The sequence below is a fragment of the Adiantum capillus-veneris genome, chromosome 17 (genome assembly GCF_014529385.1).
Source record: "Adiantum capillus-veneris isolate H3 chromosome 17, ASM1452938v2, whole genome shotgun sequence".
NCBI classification, from domain to species: Eukaryota; Viridiplantae; Streptophyta; class Polypodiopsida; order Polypodiales; family Pteridaceae; genus Adiantum; species Adiantum capillus-veneris.
The window spans coordinates 123140138-123147495 of record NC_140947.1 but is presented as its reverse complement, the minus strand read 5'-3'; positions in this window follow the sequence as shown (position 1 = coordinate 123147495).

The following is a 7358-nucleotide window of genomic DNA, read 5'->3' as shown; positions in this document are numbered from 1 at the left end:
TCTAGAGTGAAGTAACACACACCGAGGTGGTGCATGAATGTTGTCTCACAGCTTCCATGTGGCAACAGACCTTCGGACCACATGAGTTAGTACATATGCACGGATCTCTACAAGGGCACAAGATGCGATCTTGGTAGATGACGGTGCTACTCACAATTTTATCACTTATGGGATTGGTGAAAAAACTCAAATTTCCTCAAACTCCGAGTACCCACCACTACAAGATAGGAATGATGAATGGATATGAGGCCGAAGTCTGGGATACTCAAGTCCGAGCTGTACCGTTGGAAATACAAGGCTACTCCACATCCTTGGATTTTCAGGTTATGAACATCGAGAGGGTAGATGTGGCTTGGTAGGGAATGGTTGCATAGCCTAGGACCATCACTGAAGCGTAGCTATGAGCACAACAGCTTGATGTTTGAATCCCATGGTGCACATGTGTTTTTGTTACGAGAGAAGGATGTACCTTCTTCACCGCTGACGTGTACATCTGAGCTGATGTAGCTCGTTTCTAATAATGAAATAGATCAAGTTTTATTGTGTTAATTATTGTCTCATTTTCTTTCTAACATTGAATATGTTGAACATTCCTCAACGCCGCATGCTTCTCTCTCATCTCTTCCACCAATGGCTACTTCCCAACAGGAAAAAGTTGCTAGTGAGCTAAACAATTTATTAAAGGAATTTCAGGATGTTTTTTCTAATGATTCGCCACCAGGAGTACCGCTGACACGATTGGTGCAACATAGCATCAATGTGGTTGCAGGCAGTAAACCTGTCAGTAAACCACTCTACCCCATGAGTTACTCTGAAGCTGTTGAGGTGGAACGTCAGCTTGCTGACTACCTTAGCAGAGGTTTATCCAACCTAGTTCTTCACCATGGGCTTCTCCTATCCTATTCGTGAAGAAAAAAGACGGTAGTATGCACATGTGCGTAGACTACCGTGGCTTAAATGCGGTTACTGTTAAGAACAAGTACCCATTGCCACGCGTGGATGAGTGGTTCGACAAACTCACTTGAATGCTTGTACTTTTACGAGAATAGACTTTGCGGTCAGGTTATCACCAAGTACATATTTGACTTGCTGATATACCCAAAACTGCATTCCGAACAAGGTTTGGACACTACGAGTTTTTGGTTATGCCTTGTGGGTTAACCAATGCGCCCGCAATATTCATGACACTTGTGGATAATGTCTTGAAGCCCTACTTAGGCAAATTTGTCATCGTTTTTCTCGATGACATTCTAGTATACAGTGATTCTGAAGAAGAACACTAACAAAATCTGAGGCAAGTGTTTGAATTGTTACGAACAAATAAATTATATGCTAAGGAATCTAAGTGTGATTTTTTGAAAGAAGAAATTCACTATCTTGGGCATGATATTTCAGCTACTGGCCTACATATGGATCAATCCAAAGTGGATACAATCCGGCAGTGGCCTTCTCCTAAAAATCTGAAAGAGTTACATTTTTTTTGGATTTACAGGTTTTTATCGAAGGTTCGTTAAAAACTATGCTAATATTTTTTGTTCCCTTGACGGACCAACTGAAAGGCAAAGGCAAAGATTTTCAGTGGGGACCCGCTCAACAACATAGTTTTGATACGCTCAAGGATGCATTAGCTACAGCTCCAATACTAGCTATTGTAGATCCTTTGAAACCATTCCTTTTGGAAACGAATGCCAGTGACAGTGCTAGTGGAGCAGTCCTATTGCAAGACGGGCGCCAATTGCATTTGAAAGCAAGAAGCTTGATGCAGCACAACAGAACTACTATGTTTATGAGCGTGAACTCTATACAATTGTGTCTGCCTTAAAAACATGGCAACATTATTTGTATGGTGCTTAGTTTGAGATTGTGTTTGACCATGACAGCATCAAATGGTTTACACAACAAACTGATTTGAAGGGTCGGAAAGCCAGGTGGGCTGAGATTCTTCAGGAATATGACGCCAAGCTCCGGTATCGTAGAGGACAATACAATGTGGTGGCTGACGCTCTTAGTCGTATGGCGGAGATCAATTCTCTCTTGTGCACGGAACTTCGTAGTGAATTTTTGGGTTCTCTAAAGGTCAAATGTGAGCATGATGATGCATATTCCAACGTGTGGAGCCATGTACAAATAAGGGATCCTTCTCACTCCAATGATGGTAGTGTAGCATTAACCTCCACACATAGTTCTCCTCTATCGAGTGATGAACTACAACAATGAAAGCATTTCACCATCGACAATGGGTACCTACTCCATAAGGAAGGAGAGAGTTTGTGTACCGATGGACACAGACATTCGGTGCCAAATTCTTTATGAATGTCATGATAGTCCAAGTGCAGGGCACCCGGGTATTAGAAAGATTTATGCTCTCATACAATGACAATTTTATTGGCCAGGTTTACATGGCTTTGTTCAAGATTATGTCTTGCATTACCAAAAAGGTCAAGTTAACAAAGCAAAGCGCCTGAAAGTAGGAGTACTCTTACATCCTTTGAAGATTCCCAATGGTAAATGGGAAAGTATCTCTATGGATTTTATTGTGGGTTTACCAACCACTGTACAAAGCATGACTCGTTATGGGTGGTCGTAGACGGTTGACTCAATTATGTAATTTTATTCCAACCAAATCAACGATTAAGACTCTAGAATTAGCCAAGTTATTTGTGGACAACCTATACAAATTGTATGGTTTGCCAAGTAACACTGTCACTGATCGTGATCCCAAGTTTAACAGCCATTTTTGGAGGGTTGTGTTTAAACGATTGGGTACACAACTGAACCTTAGTACAACCGATCATCCAAAAACGGATGGTCAAACTGAACGAGTTAACCAAGTGCAAAGGATATGCTATGCGCATACGTTAGCAAGAAATAGTCAGACTTGGAAGAATATCTACCTATTGTCGAGTTTTCTTACAATAGTGCTAGGCATGTCACGATTGGATTTAGTCCTTTATGCTCATGTATGGTTTTCAGCCTAGGTCACCTGTTACGGTGGTGTTGGCAACCGAAAAAATTCCAACAGGTTAAGGATTTTCTCCAAGACCACATGGATATGCTGTGAAACTCGCTCGTCAGAATGTCCGACAAGCACAAGATCGGTATAAGAAGTAGGTTGATGAGAAACGTCGGTAAGTTACCTTTGAGGAAGGAGAGGAAGTATATTTACGTGTGCCAGAGCATTCCAAAATTCTAAAAACTAGGCCAACAACTAAATTATCTCCACGATATTGTGGGCCTTTCAAAATACTTAACTGAGTGGGTGATCGTGCCTACAAATTATCGCTACCTACACATTGTCGTATTCATCCGGTGTTTCATGTAAGCCGTTAACGTAAGCGGTTACATGGGTACGACAACGTCATTGACCAACAGATTTTGGTCGATTTTGTTGAACCTCCTACCTACAGCATAAACCTGAACAAATTCTCGACTATCATGATTTACGTACACATCATCATGTACGTTGACAAGCTTTAATCAAGTGGAAAGATTGACCTGAGGAAGGTACCACTTGGGAAAACATTAGTGTTCTTAAGAAGATGTTTTTGTTGGAATTAGGGTTGCAGAGAAACACACATATCTTGGAGAAGACGAAGGAAGCTCAAGGCACACAATAGAGAGTGTGTTACTTAGTGTGAAATGGAAAGATAGATAGCCCTAGAGTGATGGGATATATACAATGCACGGGGAAAAAAACCTCCTAAAGAGGGAAAAAATGCCCCGGCGATCCTAGTGTGTTCACACACATCACTACCACATGTATATGGTAACAAATCCCCCCTAGAGTGATGCGGTGAACGAGAGCTGGCACATGAGTAAAGGGAAGTGCCATGCCCTAAGGACAGGATCAGCCACAAAGGGGAGTAAGCCCAAAGCTTTCCGGAAATCTTCAAGCTTCTCATGAGACAATGCCTTTGTGAAAAGATCTGCAAGGTTGTCCTCTGTTGGCACATAAACCAAGTTGATCTCCTGCTCAGAGCCTCTCCCTGACATAGTGGTAATGCACCTCAATGTGCTTTGTGCGAGCATGAAAAACTGGGTTCCTCGCAACTGCCAATGGCTCTGACTGTCAGTGTAGATAGTGTTGGCAGTGTCCTGTCCAACACCCAAATCAGCCATAAGGCGTCTGAGCTATACACAGTCAACGTAGCTGTGAAGACTGCCCTGTACTCAGCCTCACAACTCGAAGTGGCCACAGTAGTTTGCTTCTTGGTCAACCATGATATACATGAACTTCCAAGCATGAAACAAAAACCACTTGTGGACACTCTCGTGTCAAAACAACCAACCCAATCTGAGTCGAAAAAGCATGTAAGTCTGGCAGCAATGATCCCCCTTGGGATAAAACAAGCCAAGATGTAAAGTGCCACTAAGGTAGCGGAAAATCCTCTTGACAGCCTGCCAATGATTAGACCCTGGGCTATGCATAAATCTGCTGACCTGTGAGACTGCAAACTGAATATCTGGCCTCGTGTTGCATACATAAATGAGGCAGCCACAGCAGCAGTTTGGTAAAGAGTGACATCAGCAGGATCACCAGCATCATGTAGACTCAACTTCAAACCTGTTTCCATGGGAGTGGCAATAGGTTTGCAATCCTCAAGTCCAAACTTACATAGCAATGTCTCTATGTAACTTTTCTGACACAAGGCAATACCACCATCACACTGCTTAAATATATACCCAAATAATGATGCAATAGCCCCAAATCTTTCATCTTGAAAGTAGCATTCAAATCAGCCTTAAATTCAGCAATATGTCTCTCATTTGGTCCAGTGATCAGCAAATCATCAACATAAAGAACCACAATGAGAAGTACATCACCCTCACGCTTTACATACAATGTGCTTTTGGACTGTTACGAAAGCCTTGTTTGACCAAATGAGTGTCAGCTTTCTCATACCAAGCACGAGGAGATTGCTTCAACCCATACAAAGCCTTGTTACATTTGCACACTTTGTCCTCTTGTCCTTTTATGAAAAAACCGCGAGGCTGCGTTACATAAACTTCCTCAAATATGTCACCATTCAAGAAAGCAGTAACAATGTCTGATTGATGTACATCCCAACCAAAATGAGCTTCCAATGCACATAGAAAACGCACAGTAGTCATACGACAAGTGGGAGCAAAAGTCTCTTCATAATCTATGCCTTTTTGCTGTGCATAACCCTTTGCAACAAGTCGAGCCTTATGGCGATCTATTTCACCATCTGGCTTGCGTTTCAACTTGTAAACCCACTTAGTACAATGGCCTTTTTGCCAGGAGGCAAATCACATAAAGTCCATGTGTCATTTTCTATAAGTGCATCATATTCTGATTGCATGGCAGCCATCCAATTTTCTGAATTTGTGCTTCATAAAAAGTCAAAGGCTCCTCAACATCATGTAAGCTAGACACAGCCAAAGCATAACAATCCGATGCATAAGATGCATGGCGAGATCCTAAACGAGTACGACTAGACAAAGGTGCATCCAATTTACTGTCACGCAAAGTGTGCGCCGGCCATTTTGGCATACCTCTAGCCTGCTCATTTTCAGCCCTTTCCTCATCAAGTACATCATGTACATCTGCATCAGTAATAGGCTGATCTAAAACATTTTCAGAAACCCCCATAGGCTGTACATTTGCCTCATTGGAACTTACATTCGTATTTCCACCACTGAAAAGAGGCAACAAAGTGTCATAAATTTCCTGTGAGCTTACATTACTGTCTCTAGTACATGACAACAAGGGCTGAACAGAATCTTCCACAAACACTACATCCCGTGAAACCAGAATACGTTTTGTTTGCGGATGATACAACCTGTAACCTTTGCTTTCAGCACTATAACCAACAAAAATACATTTGACAGCCTATCATCCAATTTTCTATGCTGCACTTGTGGCACCAAAGCATATGCCAAACAGCCAAAAACACGCATGTGCTCAATAGAAGGTTTTCTATCATGCCATGCTTCATATGGAGTAATAGACTGCAAAGATTTTGTAGGACACCTGTTAAGTACATAAGTGGCACACATAATGGCCTCAAGCCAAAAAGAATGTGGCAAAGCTTGACTTTTGACCATACATCGTGCCATTTCCGTCAGTGACCTGTTTTTCCTCTCAGCAACACCATTTTGCTGAGGTGTATAAGGCATAGTACATTGGTGTTTTAGCCCAAGACGAGCCAGAAATGCATTAAATTCCTGAGACAGATACTCTCCCCGTCGATGGAAAAGGAGAGTGCCCATAGTACATTTCGAGACATTTTCAGCCATAGCCAAAAATTGTTTGAAGCACATAAAAACTTCGAACTTCGCTTTAAGCGGAAATACCCATGCATGCCTGGAGTAATCATCAATGAAAGTCACGAAGTACATGTAATTGCCCAAGGACGGAGTTTGCATGGGGCCACAAACATCACTATGCACCAGCTGCAACCTGCATGTGGCCCGAGCTGAACCATCCTTTGGAAATTTAGAACGCTGCATCTTACCCAAAATACAGCCTTCACAAACATGTTTGACAGGTGCTTCAAGAGGTGGCAAAGAAGCAACCATATCAGATTTCTGCAAACGCAGCAAACTGGAAAAATTCAGATGACCAAAATGTGCATTCCAAAGTTTTGCATCTAGAATAGCCCTTGAATCTGCAACAGCATTTGCAAAATTTTGTCCACACTTGTCATACAAAGTGAGCTTATACAGCCCACGGCACAAAATCCCAGATGCAACAATTTCATCACCAAAAATGAGATCATGAACTGTACATCTGTCATCCACAAATTTGACTACAAGTCCAAGTCTAGCAAGTGTGGATACAGATAAGAGATTCTCCTTGATCCCAGGTACATAAAGTGCATCAACAAGTGTGAAGGAACTGCCATTAGCAGCAGTGAGCACAATCTTTCCAACTCCCTGAACTGGATAGGAGGCGTTGTTGGCACAAGTGACTGAATTCCCATGAGGGACAGACTCAAGAGAGGTAAACAATTCACGATGTGAGGTAATGTGCTTTGTAGCACCACTGACGAAATACCACACATGTGAATCTGTAGCAACTGACAAGCATGCATCATGGACAGCAAGATTGTAAGTGCACTCTGTGCTAAAAGCCCATTCTGCATCAACATCAGCAACACGGTCTCCTTTCACAGAAGACTCAACAATGGCTGCATTTGTAGTGGAACCAGCATTTGTAGTGGAACCACCCTCTTTCTTCTTAGCATCTTTGGCCTTCAACTTAGGACACGACTTGATCAAGTGATCATTGGCTTTACAATAATGGCAATGCATCTTCTTTTTGCCCTTATCACCAGAATTGCCAGACGAAGTACTACTAGCAGAAGCATTAGGAACAGAATTTTTGCCACTCG